General features: G+C 34.5%; 1 long non-coding RNA gene across 1 annotated transcript; it reads left to right on the plus strand.

Annotated features, from left to right (window-relative positions):
• The first annotated feature begins 15,301 nt into the window (after positions 1–15,301).
• On the plus strand, positions 15,302–16,956 carry LOC148938761 (uncharacterized). The gene is made up of 2 exons (XR_016143630.1): positions 15,302–15,664; positions 16,773–16,956. It is a non-coding gene; the product is annotated as an uncharacterized LOC148938761 (long non-coding RNA).
• The last annotated feature ends 260 nt before the right edge of the window (positions 16,957–17,216 follow it).

The raw sequence follows: 17,216 nt of genomic DNA on the forward strand, positions 1-17,216 counted from the left end.
ATTATTGTTCAAATGTTTTAAAAATAGAATAGTCTCATTCCCTTGACAAAATATAACTGCATCTGTCAGAAGACACTGTAGCTAAAAGTTAAAACTTAATGACAGCTGACTAAAGAAACAGTATAGTAATTGATTATCCTAAGTTATATTATAATGAGTAAGTACTATATAGTATTTTGTGGTATAGCCTACTAGCAAATGGTAACGGGTAAATGACCGTAATAATTGTTAATTGTATTGGTTTAGGTGGTAAAATAATTTTAAATTATAGTGTAATGAATTGTTGTTCATATATGTTAAAAACGGAACATTTCCTCAATTACTTGGACTATCTGTCTTGACTTTTCTCTGTCCTACAGTTACCCAGCGTCTTGATGCAACCTATACAACCTATTGTATAAGAATTGAGACCTTCTATTCAAAATGATTTAAATAAACATTAGATTACACGGGTATAGTAAATTATTTAATTCATATGTCATGTTATAAATTCATCTGTCATAGTAACATAAGTACTATATAGTATGCTACTTAATGGTAAATTAGCTTATGGTTATTGATAAACAGGAGGTGGGGAGGGCTTGATAAACAGGAGGTGGGGAGGGTTTACCTGGATTGTCGCTTGGGGCCTTGTATGTCATTATATCATGGTTTTGAACAGGACCTTCGTTCCTCTACGTTTTTTCTATAAAGATATTTTTTGTAATATCAATTTTTTCTTAATATTAGTAATTTCATTTTTACATTATTTGAAGAGACACCTAAATATGTTGTACGACCAAGCTGCTGCTCACCAGAAAAAAGCACCGACGCCTGTCACATTGACACAACCCTCTATACAATCTCCTGTGTCCAACAAGCCAGCAGCTGTGCAGCAACCTATCCAAAATAAGGAGCCAGTTGTTCAAGGTAGAACACCAAGTGCTATGAAGTCGGCGCCTAAAAGACCACTTGAGCCATCTCTTCAGGGAGCAGTGCCCAAGAAACCACATCTCATGCCTGACTCGTCTGATGTGATACATGATATATCCATAGCAGAATCTGACATGTATGTCTCTATTTCTGACTTTATCTTTATTCCCCTCTGTTTTTAAATATTTTTGATGTTCAAACATGTTTCAGGAATCAACTGTACTTGAAATTTCAGCGTCGTATGCACATGATTAAATAAAAAAACAGGTTTTTAAACTGAAAGTAAGGAGCGACATTGAAACTTAAAGCGAACAGAAATTATTCCGTATATGAAAGGGGCTGTCCCCTTCTCAACGCCTCGCGCTTTACGCTAAAGTTTTTTATCGTTTTAAAAAATAAAGTCGTGAGACAGAGTCTTCTACCCCAATCTATTCAAAGCCTCCCTTTTTACATCCGCCCACGAAGTTCCCATTTCCTCTAAATCTTTCTTTATGACGTCCTTCCACCCCAGATGGGGACGACCTGCTTTCCGTTTAGCCCTAGATGGTTGGCCGAAAAGAGCAACCTTCGGCAATCTGTCATCCTTCATCCGCACAACGTGCCCTAACCACCTCAACCTTTCTTTCATTATAGCCCTAGAGAGCGGTATTGAACCACATTTTTCGTAAAGCCTATTGTTTGAAATACGGTCAGTCAGCTGGGAACCAGACCAATCCTTAAGCAATTTCTCTGGAAAACATCTAGCAAATCTTCATCCGCTTTTCGGAGCATCCATGCTTCAGAGCCATATTTGACCACTGTCATCACTGTAGCTTCCAATTTTCTAATCTTGGTTTGCAGACTTATATTCCTATTCTTCACCCTGAGCCTTGGCTATTCTATTTTTAACATCTTCACTGCTCCCACTATCTTTACCGATAATGCTACCAAGGTAAGTGAAGCTGCCCACCTGATCAATCTTTTCATTACCCAACGTCACCTTTTCATCTTCACTTATTCCTAGCCTTAGTGACTTAGTCTTCCTAACATTAATTTTCAAACCAATTCTAGCACCCTGAATTCGTAAAACCTCTGAAACTCCATTCATTTTGCTCACACTTTCATCTAGGCTGCTTAAATCATCAGCATAATCCAAGTCCAGGAGACTTTTTCCTTGCCATTTGATTCCGTGGTCTCCCATTGCTTTGTGGAGAAGGAACATGGAATCCTTCTCTCCCAAAGAGTGTGTTCCGCGCCCTCTGCAACTTGAAATGATTCCGTATGTTCTGGAAATTTCTAAATTGAAAACCAGAATTTTAAATTATCAAATCCACAGTAAAATGCTCTCGGAGCATGTGCTTTTAAGAAATGTTTTCTGCTGAATTGATTGGGGATGTTTCAGAAATATTTTACAGATCTTCAGTTTTATTTATTCTAGTATGTATGTACTGGCCTCATTTATGGCCTGTGAGGCGGTAACATAATGCTTTCCGGACTGGCTTCATTGTCCGCTAGAGCTCATTTTCTTGTATACCACTGTAATGAAACCACGTGAACAACAATTACACCAGAAAAGGGATATATTATATAGTGAAGGACAGTCTTAATACATGAATTATTTTAAGGGTCCCGAGAAGCAACCTATGTCGTGAACCTCTTCTCCAAAAACCCTTAGTTTTTACTACTACCCAGACTTAGACAAGGAGGGAAGAAGATTAATTTTATATTTTTGGTGGTAATTGAAAAATTTATGAAGATTAGGTTACTGTATTGTTCAGCTGTAGGATAAAAATAGCCACGTGGCTGCTTTTTTTCTTAACACTGTGCAGAGATATTTTATGAAAAAGACATGCTAAAATTCACTTAGACAAGAAGTGACACGCTACCCTACTTTATTCCTCACATAACATTGTTTTATCCTTAACTTATCTTTTGTTCTAGTTCTGCTAATCAATTTCATGGTCCAACTCTACCAAGTTTTGTGGGACCTCCTGTGCCTCCAGTAGCACAGACGCCACCACCTAGTCAATTGACGATATCAAAGCAGACAACACTGCAAGGGACTTCGTCAGCTTTAACTGAAGGTTATGTCCAGCCTGTGAAATTCAATCACACAAAAAGCTATGTCAATAAAATCAAAGTAAACTGCTTTTCCTTTTCTATCTTTTTTTTCGTTTTTTTTCTGCTATCGGAGTATTTCTGAAAAACATGGAGGACGTGATCCGGTCGAGCCTATATGTTGAAGATAAGTGTCTAGGCTTAACTTGTGAATTTGAACCTGATTGGCTAACGTCAATGAGAGGAGGGCTAAGCTTTGAATGATATTTACTCCAGAAAGAAAATATTGGAGGAAGATGAAATTTTGCGTGTTTTTAATTTAAGATTTTGTCATTAAGACTTTCTTTTCCCAAAGGTTAACATCGTCAAGTGTTGCCTCTCTTGAGACGCGCAAATAGCCCCCATAGCTTATTAAGCTGTTTTCTGAAAACGAGCTAAGAATACGGTAACGTTTAAGTACCAAGAAGTGTGATAGGCGAATTTCATTGTTTGAATTGTTCAAATGGAAACTTGCACAACCATTTATGTTTTAAAGAGTTCGCAAAACATGGGAGTTCATTTTTTATTAAAATTAAATAAAAAAAACAAGTTTTTTTAACTGAAAGTAAGGAACGACGTTAAAACTTAAAACGAACAGAAATTATTCCGTATATGAAGGGGGCTGTCCCCTCCTCAACGCCTCGCTCTTTACGCTAAAGTTTTTTTATTGTTTAAAAAAATAGAGTTGTGAGAAAGTCAAACTTTAGCGTAAAGAGCAAGGCGTTGAGGAGGGGACAGCCCCTTTCATATACGGAATAATTTCTGTTCGTTTTAAGTTTTAACGTCGTTCCTTACTTTCAGTTAAAAAAACTTGTTTTTTTAATTTAATTTTTGAACGTTTTTGAATTAATGCAGGTTTTGATTTTGGCTCACCGTACATGAATAATTAAAAAAAAATTTGCATATTATATTTGGTTAAATGGCTTTCTCGAAACTTGTTTAATTTTATTTACGAATGTTTTTATTAGTAATAAATATACGTAACTTAGAATTAACTTACGTAACGAACTTCTATATTCATAAATTTTTAAGGGGGGTTCGCCCCCTAGTCAATACCCCGCTCTTTAAACTATAGTTCGAATTTTTTTTCCAGTTCTTTAAAAATGACCTTTTAATCACAATCAGTTGATCAGTTGAAAAACTTGTTTTTTTTTATTTAATTCCTGATCTTTTTCTTTAACAATGCTGGGAAATCCGGCGCCCCCTTCATAGTAATGTCCCTTCCCCCATGAAAACTTCCTTCATGGAAAGATCCTTCCATATAGCCCCCGACCCTCTCCTTCCCCCACCGACCAGAAAAAATCTCCGCTGAAAAAGTCTGTATACTTCCCAATAACCAATACTATATGTTAGCATTGAGTAAAGTTCATAACTTTCAGCCCTCCCCCTGGGGACTTTGGGGGATCAAGTCATCCTAAAAGACATTTTTATCATATTTTCGACCATGCTCAACAAAATGGCTAACTCAAAATTTTGATCAGCCGACTTTGGGAAAAAAATGAGCGTGGGAGGGGGCCTAGTTGCCCTCCATTTTTTTTGGTCACTTAAAAAGGGCAATAGAACTTTTATTTTCAGGTCCAATGTGCCCTCCAACGATTTTCCCGCACCCCTGGTGCGAACCGATCACCCCTGGAAAAAAAAAAAAAAAAAAAAAAAAAAAAAACAAAAAACACCGCAACCATGATGTTTATTATGGCAAAAAATGGAAAATTACAATTTTTTGTAGATAGGTGCTTGAAACCTCTACAGTAGGGTTCTCTGATATGCTGAATATGATGGTGTGATTTTCATTAAGATTCTATAATTTTTAGGGGGTCTTTCCCCCTTTTTTCTAAAATCAGCCAAATTTTTTCGGGCACGTAACTTTTGATGGGTAAGACTAAACTTAATGAAACTTATATATTTGAAATCAAATTTGAAATCTGATTCTTTTGATATATCTATTGGTATCAAGATCCCCTTTTTTAGAGTTTCGGTTACCATTGAGCCGGGTCGCTCCTTACTTACAGTTCGTTACCACGAACTGTTTAAAATACCTCCATATGCAGGCTTTGGTATTAGCGGGTGCCACAAAAGGAAAAAAAAGTTGGGGGTGAAAATTCAGCAAAAAAATGTGCCGATCTACTACAATGAACCTCACTGTTTTATCAGAAAAAAGGTTCTGTAATTGAAGGCCAAATATGTTCAATAGATTTTTATGCGCCCTTAAATAACGCGGGCATTGTCAAGCGCTACAACAATCGTGTCATTCCTTGGCATCCCCGTATGTAATTTTCTTGTTCGAATGCTCTTTATGACGTTCCTGACTTTTGTTTTTGGGTTTTAGGGGGGGGGGGGGAGGGACCTCGGGGGGGTTAGGTTATGTAATAATATTGGCTTTGCTTTACCTCCCCTCCCCTAATGTGTAAATATATAGCCCAAATTTGTTTCTAAACTATTATATATTCATCATATTTTGTTTTATTTCATTAGCATTAACCAAACTAGCACTATATAAAAGTTCTCATCGCACTATATAAAAGTTCTCAGTTCTCATTCAGTCTCTGACCAGTTCACATCTTAAAATAAAAGTACATTTCACGGATTAATTTTTTACTTGTGGATAAACCTAGGCACGGAGCCAATTGATTTTGCGTAAAAGGAATTTGTCAAGCTAAAATCTGATTACACAAGTGACTTGCATGTGATTACGGCTTAAGGATTATTTATGGATTGTTGCTTTGGATTAGTATTCAGAACTATTATCATCTGAATCGTGCATTGAAATACTTGGACTACTTGCAATTACTTGAAAATATTTGCAAATTACTGGATTAATTGGCCCACTCAAAGATAAGTAATTATTTATTTTCAGTGCTACGCTCATGTCGAAATTCAAGCCTTTTGATGTTGTTCTCGCTAGTTTCAAAAGTTACCCCCCTTGGCCAGCAATTGTTTTGCAGTCAAAAAGTGGTGCTAAAGGATTATGGAGATATACAGTTTTTTGCTAAGGCAATCATTCTGAGGACCAAGTGACAGAGTCTAACTTGAAATTACTTTCGGATAACGCTAGTGTTCGCAAAAGAACGGAAAAAGATGTTGGTAAAGCATTTACCGAATTAGATTCGTTTCCAGACATTTATAAATCGTCTTCACCTTCTTATCTAGCATTAAACCCAGCGAGCGTTATTGCAGAAGACTCACTGGCACCTAGCCTAATCCTGCAAAAAATAGCTTTTACCCTTGATGAATTAAATTGGACACAAATGAATCTTACGGCCGAGATTTCCCGTCAAGTAAAAGCTAAACCAATAGACCCTGATACAGCAAATGAAGAAATTGATATTATAGTAAAAAAAATTCATGATGCTATTTCCATTGATTACAACCCAAAATTCCAAGAAATAGAAAAATCACTCAAAGGACTTTTTGCAATGGTTAAAAGCTTGGAAAGTAGGATTTTGTCATTGGAATCGAAAGTGGATGATTTTGAACAAGAAAAGATGTTGGATTGCTTAGTGATGAATGGAGTAAGGCAGAGGCCTGGAAATTATCTAAAGAAAGAAGTATCGGTTATCATTAAAGACAAGATGCTGGTCCCTGGTTTTGAAGTTAATAATATTGTAAATGTTTATCGATTTAGTTTGAATGACTCTAATGATCAATCTAAAGTGTCTCCAGTGCTAATATGCTTCAAAAATGTGGAATTAGCTCGAGTTGTTTTCAAAGCAAAGACTAAATTAGCAAAGAGTTGAATATTTTTATCGAAAACGCTAACAAAACAGCGTCGTGAAGTTTTTAATACGGCAAGATACGGATTCGGAACATTTATTTTATCGACCTACCGCGGTCAAATTTTGACCGAACCCCCTTGTCAATCAATGATACGAAAGTTTCGATCATTCGCAGAGTGTGCTTAGATATATATTTTTTTTTTTTTTTTTTTTTTTTTTTGCATGTATATTTTATGATTTAATGCCATATCTAAAATCGATTGTCTTTTTTTACTGGCAAATTAGAAACGCCCCCAGTTGTAGGACGACTTTTTGAGCTTGAAAATAACCCGTTAGATGTTTTAAGCATTATCAATAATTCTATCGGACATGTCAACAGTGATTTGACCACAGTGAACCACACAGTAATAAGTAAATATGTTTCTAGTCTGAGGGAGGCTGTCAAGCGGGATGGATATTTTTCAGGGTTCCAGTTGAATATCCAGGGTCTTTGTTCTTCAATTGACCATCTAAAACAGATTGTTTCTGATGGGCTACCTGAGGCTGGTTGTTTATGCAAGACTTTTTTAGATTCTAAAAATGATAAGCTTTTGGATTTGGAAGGTTATAAAATGGAACGACTGAATCGACAAAAGATGGCCAAGGGTGGTCTTGCTTTGTATATTTCTAATAATCTCCCATATTCTCTTAGAATGGATTTATCCAGAAATATCGAAGGTGTCTTTGAGTCACTTTTCGTTGATATTAAATGTGGAGGTAAGGATTTAATTGTTGGTATTATTTATCGATCTCCTAGTGGCTCTATTCCATTGTTTCTACACACCCTTAATGATCTACTGGATACCATTCTAAAACAGTGGACTGAATTAATTATTATGGGAGATTTTAATATAAAATTGATGGATATAAAGTCTTCTGTATCTTTGGATTTTCTGTCGTCCATGCTTGCCGCAGGTACTTTACCTTCTGCATGTATCCCATCTCGCATAACAGAGAGTACGTCATCTCTTATTGACAATATTTTCTGTACGGCCACCTTGATCCAAAATTGTGTTTTAGTGAGCGACATTTCCGATCATTTCGCTGTTTACTCTAGATACTGTTTTGATAAACTGACTACTGAGAGGACTAGTGAGTCTGGTAAGAGGCCTTTTAGGTTTGGTGAAGCGGAATTGATGCTTCTTAGGTCAAGATTGGCAGAAATTTCTTGGGGTGGTTTTGAGAGTGATTCTGATTTTCGTAATTTATTTGATACTTTTTATGAGTCTATTAAAGATGCTGTTCTTGATATTTGTTCTGTTTCACCTTCTAATCGAAAGTCTAAGAACGCTTTTCCTCTAAATCCTTGGATGACCCCTGGTCTCCTTAGGAATTGTAGGAAAAAAAATAATCTCTGGAGGGCCTTTAAGTCTGCTAGCCCTTCAATGAAAGCTATTTGCTTTCAGCGATTTAAAATTTATAGGAATATTTATAATTCTGTGTGTCGAAAGGCCAAGTCCCAGTATTATTTTAATTGTTTTTCAGATTGTGGTAAAGATATAAAAAAAAATGGCAGGTTATAAATTCTGTGCTTAGGCCCTCTTTTCAGTCTCCATCAACCCCTTCTTTTTTGGATCTCGATGGCAAAATCATCGAAGGTGAACTGAATGTTCAAGATGCATTTACTTCATATTTTGCGAATATTGGTAAAAGGACTGCTTCGGCTGTTGGTTCTTCTCCTTCAGGATCCAACTTCAGGTCATATCTTGGGCCACTTTGTATGAAGTCAATGTTTTTGGAACTGGCAACTGATAATGAAATAGCTAAAATTGTTATCGGATTGAAAAATTTTTTTTCTTCTGGCCCTGATAATATTCCTAGTAATGTAATTAAGGTCATACTTCCTTCTATTATTTCTCCCTTAACAAAACTTATTAACCTCTCCTTTCAGCATGGTATTATCTCGAGTAGTCTCAATCGTGCTCGAGTCATCTTATTATATAAGGGGGGGACACGAAATGGTCCAGCCAACTATCGGTCAATTTCTTTGTTGTCTGTGTTTAGCAAAATATTTGAGAAGGCTATGCTTTCTCGTCTTAATAATTTTCTTGTTTCTAAAGATTTTTTTCACAATTTTCAATTTGGTTTTTGAGCACATCATTCGACTGAACATGCTTGTGCGGTTTTACCGAATTATCTTCACTCTGCCATAGACTCCCATTTGATTCCTGCTGCTTTGTTTCTGGATGTTCGTAAAGCTTTTGATTCTTTAACCCACAGTGTTCTTCTAATTAAACTTTCTCATTTTGGGGTAAGAGGTAGTGCGTTTTATTGGTTCAAGTCTTTTTTGTCTGGTAGAATAATTTCTGTTGATCCATTTTTTCGCTCACCATCAAGTGTTGACCAGGGGGTCCCTCAAGGGTCAGTTTTAGGGCCGGTACTGTTTTTAATTTATATAAATGACCTAGTTTTTGCAGTTGGAAATAAAAATCCTCTTTATTGCTGTCGCCTATGTCATCCAACAGTCTCCCTTACTTACAACTATAGTTTGCATACCTCGGATTCTCTTGTTACTTTTGCTGATGATACCACCCTTATTACTTCTGGGAGAACTGAGGATGAGGTTCGTACAAAGTTAGTGGACCTCTTTGAGAGAGTTTCAATTTGGTTTGATGCTAACTCTCTTGCCTTAAATGTTTCTAAAACTAGTTTTATGGTTTTTTCTCGTATATCCAAGGCTTGTCCTCAATTATCTGAAATTCATATATCCAAAGGCTTTATTAATAGACCAAAGGATGGCCATGTCTGTTTCCTAAGTATCCTCCTAGATGAAAATTTATCTTTTAAACACCATATTGAATTGATTAAAATGAAGGTATGCAGAAATCTCGGTATTTTAAGAAAACTAAAACATATCTTTCCAGGGCCAATTCTAAGAATCCTATTTCATAGCTTAATTCATTCCTATGTTTCCTATTGTTCAGTCATATGGATGTCTACTTTCCCTTCTTTTTTCAAACCGCTTTCGAATACTTATGATAAAGCTATGAATCTTATCCAGGATGTAAATCGTTCGGCAACTAAACCGTTACTTGATATTAAAAAACTATATTCTTTCCTGTGCGTCTTTCGCTTTTCTTCAAATCCATGGTGATATTCCTAGATCCCTTAGATTTACGTCTTCTTTTGTATCTGATCGGTCGAACTATCAACTCCGTAATTCTCTAAATATCCAAATTTCCCATACACCAACAATAATATCCGATTTTAATCCTCTTGTTGCGTGTCATTTGACATGGAACACCCTTCCCGATTCGGTTCGAGAATGCCACTCGTTTGGCACCTTCAAAAGACTAGTAAAAAAATATTTGTTTTCATTTTATTAATTTTATTTTTTTTTGCCTGCTGCCAATAGTTTTTTTTCATTTAATTCTTTTTTTTATTAATAAAAAATAAAAATTTTTTTTGGTTTCATTAAGCAATTGCTTTGAATGTTAAAAGTTAAAATGCTTATGTTTATATGTTTAATTATTAATGTTATGTTTATAATTTTTAAATCTTAATTGTTAAAATTTTTAACTTTTATTTGATATTTTCATAATCACCCTCCTCCAGGCCATGTAGCCTTTGTGGGGATTTGTATATTATTATTTAATTATTTTACTGGTATATGGAAAATAAATCTATCTATCTATCTATCTATCTAAGTACAGGAGCACCGCACATTTTTCAGTTTTCACTGTCATTTTCAATTGATTTGTGAAAATTGGCTCCAATATCAATTCTTCAAATTCATTCAAAGGTAGAAACTTTGATAGTAGAATGTGTGGAGAAACTTACGCGGAAAAAATTGCAAGGAGACTTTGCTCGTTATACTCGTTATATATTTTCGTTATTTCGTTATATTTTCGTTTTTATTTCGTTTCGGTTTTGTTGTAATCCTGCTTTTCGAAGAAAAGCAGGATCATTTCTAGAACTAAGGGGTCAAACGCTGTTTTTGTGGAAAGGGATTTTTTGCTTTTCTGTCATAGGCACTGAAACATATAGTAGATTCACTCTTGGCTTATCGAAATGATGATTTTGCTCCTTTTATCACTTTAGCTGAGTTATGCAACGTGTTTGGTTGTAAAATTTTTGGTTGTAAAAGTATGGTTGTAAAATTTTTTTTCAGTAAAATGTAAATTATGTTCTGTAAATATCCTTTTGGGTTCATGGTTTGCTATCTCCAGTATTCACGACCTGAAAAGGGCGTAAATGATTAACTCATTAATCAACTTTATCAGAATATAGTAATAAATTGTCATATATTAATTAATCGTTAATATAGTAATTAATCGTTGGCTTCAATACATCTCTACCCCCCAGATATAAAATTGAAGTAAAATCTAGCAATAATGTAAGTTAATATTTTATTTCAGGTTTTGTCTAAAGGGGGCTATTTGCTACTCTCTGTGCATGGGCGCCCATAAGCTGAATTCCAGGGGGGGGCAAACCTTGTCTAATTGGCACTTTTAATACTATATAATAGAAATCTCAGAAAAAAATATAAAAATAAGGCAACATTATTCAGCCAGGGGGGGGGGGGGAGCCCCCCCCCCCCCCCCCCCATATGGGCGCCCATGTCTCTGTGACTTGAGGTTTATGTTCCTTGTGTAATTTTTCGTGTTTTGTTTTTCTGCTCTCTTATGGTTTTAATATATGAACAGAAGAAAACATTTTTACTATCATTCCATAGTTGGGATTCAGCCTACCGATTATACATCTACTTAAATACAGAATTAAAACCACATTGAATACAAGTATCCAAAAAATTAATAACAGTAACAGCTAACAGTAAAATAGTGGTAAATTATGGAATAGTAAACAATATTGAAAATAGTTTAAGGATGGAAAAGTCCTTTAGCCGTCTTCTCTTGCCACATTTAGCGCCATCTGTCAGAAATTACTATTGCTTAAAGCTTCTAAATGTATGATTAGTAAAGAAACATTATAGTAAACGGTTATAGTAAATTATTTAATTCCTATTTTATGTTATAAATTCATCCGTCATAGTAACATAATAATTACTGTATAGTAGACTACTTAATTGTAAATTAGCTCATGTTTATTGGTCAGTAATGGTAAAAAAGTGTTATTGTTTTAGAGTTTTAAAATAGAAATAATATAATAATAGTAGCTTCAATACAGTATATTCAAATACTTTGATTAAGCACAAGAAATGTAAGTTTCAATAGATTTAAATGACAGTGCATCAATTTATTGTTGAAATGTTTTAAAAATTGAATCTTCTCTGTAACTTGAAAAAATATAAATGCATCTGTCATAAGACACTGTAGCTAAAAAATAAAACTAACTAACAGCTGACTAAAGAAACAGTATAGTAATCGATTATGCTAAGTTATATTGTAATGAGTAAGTACTAAATAGTACTTTGTGGTATACTAGCAAATGATATCTGGTAAATTATCGTAATATTTGTTAATTGTATTGGTTAAAGTGGTAAAATAATTTTAAATTAGAGTGTAATGAATTGTTGTTAATATATGTTAAAAACGGAAAATTTCCTTTTCCATTGACAAAATATAACAGTATCTGTCAGAGGACACTAAAGCTAAAAGTTTCCAACTTGCTAACTACTGACTAAAGAAACGTTAATTTGAAATGCATAATCAATATAACCAAGAACAATCAGCAAATTACTAAGAAAAAAGTAAAATAAAGTAGTTAACTTCTGATTTCTACAAATTACGTTCTGCTCTTTTTATTCAAGATGTAAGAAGAATTGTCTTACAATTTTATAAAAATATCAATAGATTATTTTATCGTGACAGTCTCGACACGTAATCACAAAATTATGATAGACTAAATTGTAATCAATTCTCAATTGTTTTTCCATGTGTGATTACCTAAACTTATACTTAATCTTTACTGACAAAAATCTACCGAACTATAAAAATATAATATGAAATATCTGAGTAGAAGTTAAATTAAAAAACAAAAAAAAAAAATCCACACCCACTGACATAGTGTTAATTTCTCCAGGATTAACGAGAAAGGATAAATAAAAAAAAAACTTTTGTAAAACAAAAAATCTGATTTTTAATTTTTTTTTTCTGTTTATGATAAATAAAAGTTCAAATAGAGATAAAATCCTTTTAATAGACAGTGATATGACAAGAGTGATATAAATTCACAAAAAATACCAGATATTTCGGTCACATATGCAGTGACCGTCATCAGTAGTAAAAATAAAAATTATCGACGTCGTTTTTCTATTTTATCCAGTCCTGATTCAATAATTAATATTTTATGAATACACCACCACTACCCCGCCCCCCGCTAAGAAAAAGAATAATAAAATTTAAAATGGGCTATAGAATCGTGATCATACCTGGAATTAATATGCATACTTGACGTGTTCAAGAGCTTGATTTTTTAATAATTTTTCAAAAGTTTCTTATAGTTTAGCTCTCATAACGCTCTCGCATGACTTGTTATAGACTTTTAGACCAAATTTATAACCGCCAAATCGTCACAATAATAATATAAATAAGCACTTGTTTATATATTTTGATAAATAAAATTACACAAAAGACTTAAAATTTTTTGATTTTTTGTCTGTAAAACTAAGAGTGAATGATCAGTCTGTAACCTACGCAGCGGCGAGAACGGCCATTTAAATTTAGAAACGCGTGTTGGTGTACACGATGCTTGAGTAAACTTGACGTCCCGAAGTCAGTGTCGTTATACTTAGTTAATCTTTAATCTTTTGGCCGTATTGATCCTATTATCGTTAAAATTGTCCGTCTCTACGTAAGTAGTTAGTTTTTATATTTTTTTCTAGAGTACAACTTTCATTCTTACGTTAGTAACTCATTGGAAAGAGAAACGTCAGTATAAAGATTTTATTTTAAGAAAGAACCTCCTTGTCCACATTGTCTGCAAAGATAAAAGTGCAATGATAAAAAGTTTTTTTCTTCATGATCCAGTGGAAGCAGCGGATCGAGTTCTCCTTCCGTTTCAAGACAGACACACGCGAATCGCCCAGAGGCAACCCTTCCCGGGCCAAGAGGCAGGCACTTTATTTAACACTCTTGGTGCCTAGAGATGTATGTTTTTATTTATGCTCTTTTCCCATTAGCAGAGTGTTAAGTTTTAGTTACCTTGAATGGTATATTTAATATTTTATTTTCACCAATAAAACCTAGGGCCACTAGCCCCCCCCCCCCTAAGGCCCTAACTGTAGAAGAGAAAAATTTTTATCTATACATTTTCTTAAACATAGTTCATAATTTAGAGATCACACACACCTGTGGATACACAGCCCCCCAGCGCACGGTGCGCGGCGGTGTCAGGGAGTCCCTTGTTCCTATGGTGATTTTATTGAAGTTAGGGTCTAAGAAACTGCTGAGAGTGCTAAATGTATTTAACTGATAGATGTAAGTCACTTTTTCATATTCAACACAATAGCAGGGCATATATTAAAGGCCATGCGGCTCCAATATTTTATTATTTATAATTATTTTTTTTTCATAGGCACTTCATATGAAGTGGATCATCGTATAAACCTCAAAAGGGGCTCATTCGATCGGAAATCGAGAATTCTAGTGCCTTTTTTAAGGGGCGAAGGTGATTGGAAGGCAACTAGCACCCCTTCTACGCCCACTATTTCCCCAAACACATCCAATCGAAATTTTGAGATAGCCATTTCATTTTACGTAGGCCTAGTTGATTTCCAGATAGAAATTATGTTTTTGAGGAGGACACTCCCCCCCCCCCCCAAAGCCCTCAGGGCAAGGGTTGTAAGTTATACCTTGGGGTATAACTTATTTTTACTTCATTAAATAATTATTATACATAAAAATTAAAAAAAAAGTAATTCCTATTTCTTTTTATAATTTTATTTATAAAAAAGGACAAAAAAAAACAAAAAAGTACATACGCGGGTTGTTTAAAGCAAATATTTATTTTTTAAATTTAAGATTCGAAAAAAATTAGTTTTTTTGTCCTCAAAAATGGTGTAAATGGTTTTTGTGTCATTTCAAGTTTATTTTGCTTCTCTGTCTTTTGACATTCATCCTAGGAAGGATTACTAGAGGTGGGTAAGTTTACCAATAGCATTGAGCGTCTTAATAGAAATGTTTACCTTTCAGTCTCAAAATAATAACAGAGAAGAAAAAAGAGACAAAATTGTTATTATAATTTTACAGTCCTGCAATAAAAAAAAACTTTAAAAATTATCAGTAAAGTAGACTACATCCATTTTAATCTGCAATAGTCCGTTGTAAGTCTAAATTTACTTTATGTTACAAGTTACAGTTATGATTACAAAATTTTGAATATTTCTTTTTAATTGTTTACCTTTCAGTCTCAAAATAATAACAGAGAAGAAAAAAGAGACAAATTTGTTATTATAATTTTACATTCCTGCTATAAAAAAAGGGAGATGTCCTAATGTGTGGCAATTGGTGAGTTATCAATATAACGTCGGTTCCTAGTAAACTATTAGCCACGTTCATACTGTATCACCTAAGAGCAGGCCTGTACTTTACTCTTGTTTTTGGTAATTTTGTTTTAGAAAGTTAGACTGGATTATTCATTGTCGTTACTGTTCCTTTTGGTGCTCATTATTTTAAGTTTGAACTTTTATTTAATCTCAATTCTGCTCACCTTGGTAGCTCTTAACTTCTTTTTTATTTTTTAAACGAACGTATTTAATTAAATTGGAATAAAACGTCCTTTTCATGTATAGATAAGAGCTCCTTTAGCAGTGTAAATATTAATAAGGCCTTAATTCTTCTTTGTTAAACTGAATGATTCACTTATTGCTAAGAAAATTTCAAAACCGCCTCTTATCGTTCCAGGTTTGCAAAGCATGCAAAACTTTTCTCCTATTAAGCTGATTGGTGGGGACACTCCCCCAGGATATTCGACGCCTAGTGGGGGAGAAACAGATCCTGAAATGAGCTTTTTGAACACACCAGGTATTAATATTTTTGACGATTGATATCTACTTATATCTATAAGTAGATGCTATTATTGCATATTTATGCTATTTCTATTATTTACGTCTGACTTGTTGTAAAGCGAGTAGAAATTGCAATAAATAACCGAGTCAAACTCAAAACGAGCAGAAATTAACATGAGTAGTGCTCAAAACCCCTATGCCTTCTCAAGGCCAGAACATAATTTGCACTTTACTGAAAAAATATAAATGTTTTTTTTTATAACTTTAATAAATCAAATAATATTAACATTTTGATTGCTAAATATCAGTATATGTATATTAAACTGACAATGCACATTCATTTGCATTTTTTTCAGTAAAGTGCAAATTATGTTCTGGTCTTGGGGAGGCATAAGGGTTGCCCTCCAATCACATTCGACTTTTAAAAAGGGCATTAGCTCTTTCTATTTTCAATCGAATGAGTTCTTTTCGAAGCTCCTAAGGCAACTCCTTCGATACGAAGTGCCCTGTTCTAAACAAAAAAAAAATAAAAAAAATAATACGTGGTACCTACATAAATCTTTACTATAAAAATGTCAAGCCTTCCAATCACGTTCGAGTATTCAATTTCCAATCGAATGAGCCCTTTTTGAAATTCTACGACAACGCTTTCTATATATACCTTACAAGCACCAAGGGCATAAATTACAACCCTTTCCCTCTGGGCTGTGAGGAAGTTGTCATCCTCAAAGATCTAATTTCTAGAACTTTCAACTACGTTAAACAAAATGGTTATCTTAAAATTTTGATTGAATGCATTTGGGGAAATGGTGGGCGTGAGAGGGGTGTTAGTTGCTCTCCAATGACTTTCAACTATTAAAAAAGGCACTAGTCCTTTCAATTTCCAATCAAATGAGCCCTTTTGTAGTTTCTACGACAACGCTTTCAATATAAACCTTTTATGCCCCCAGGGCACAACTTACACTCCTTTCCCTGAGGGGTGGGAGGGTTGTCATCCTCAAAGACCTAATTTTCAGAACTTTCAACTGTGTTCAACTTCAATTGTGTAAATATGTATTTTTTATGCACTTGTTGACTTGGCAGGCCAAGTCTTGGATTTTTCTAACATTTTTCTTCACTTTTAGGTCATTCCAGAAAAGGATCTAAAAGAAAGATTTCTTTAGGAGACGTTGAGGTGCTTCAACCTGAATTACCTTCAGTTACGAAGGAAACAAGTCCACCCCCTTGACCTGAACCTGTGTATGAGCGTCATTTGACAGATAAAACTTCAGAGCAGCTCGTACCCACAACAGTTCCAGAGGGTACATCAGCGGACACTCTTGAAGGTACGTCATAGGGATCATTACTTATATTCTCCATGCCTATGAGAAGCTTAACCAAAGCCATAACCCCAACTGACTTCTTTGGTCAGTGTCAGGCTATATAAAATGATATGTTCTGTCAAACAAACGTATCTCAATACAATCCTTCTACGAAAGAGTGTGTATTGCTAAATAAGGAAACTGTATTAAAAAGGGAAAGGGTTGAAAAATTAGTTCATCGGAAATATACTCTGAAAGAACATTGAC

This window comes from Artemia sp. Qi Xiang Cuo, unplaced genomic scaffold (genome assembly GCF_049724085.1).
Source record: "Artemia sp. Qi Xiang Cuo unplaced genomic scaffold, ASM4972408v1 HiC_scaffold_2965, whole genome shotgun sequence".
Taxonomy (NCBI): domain Eukaryota; kingdom Metazoa; phylum Arthropoda; class Branchiopoda; order Anostraca; family Artemiidae; genus Artemia; species Artemia sp. Qi Xiang Cuo.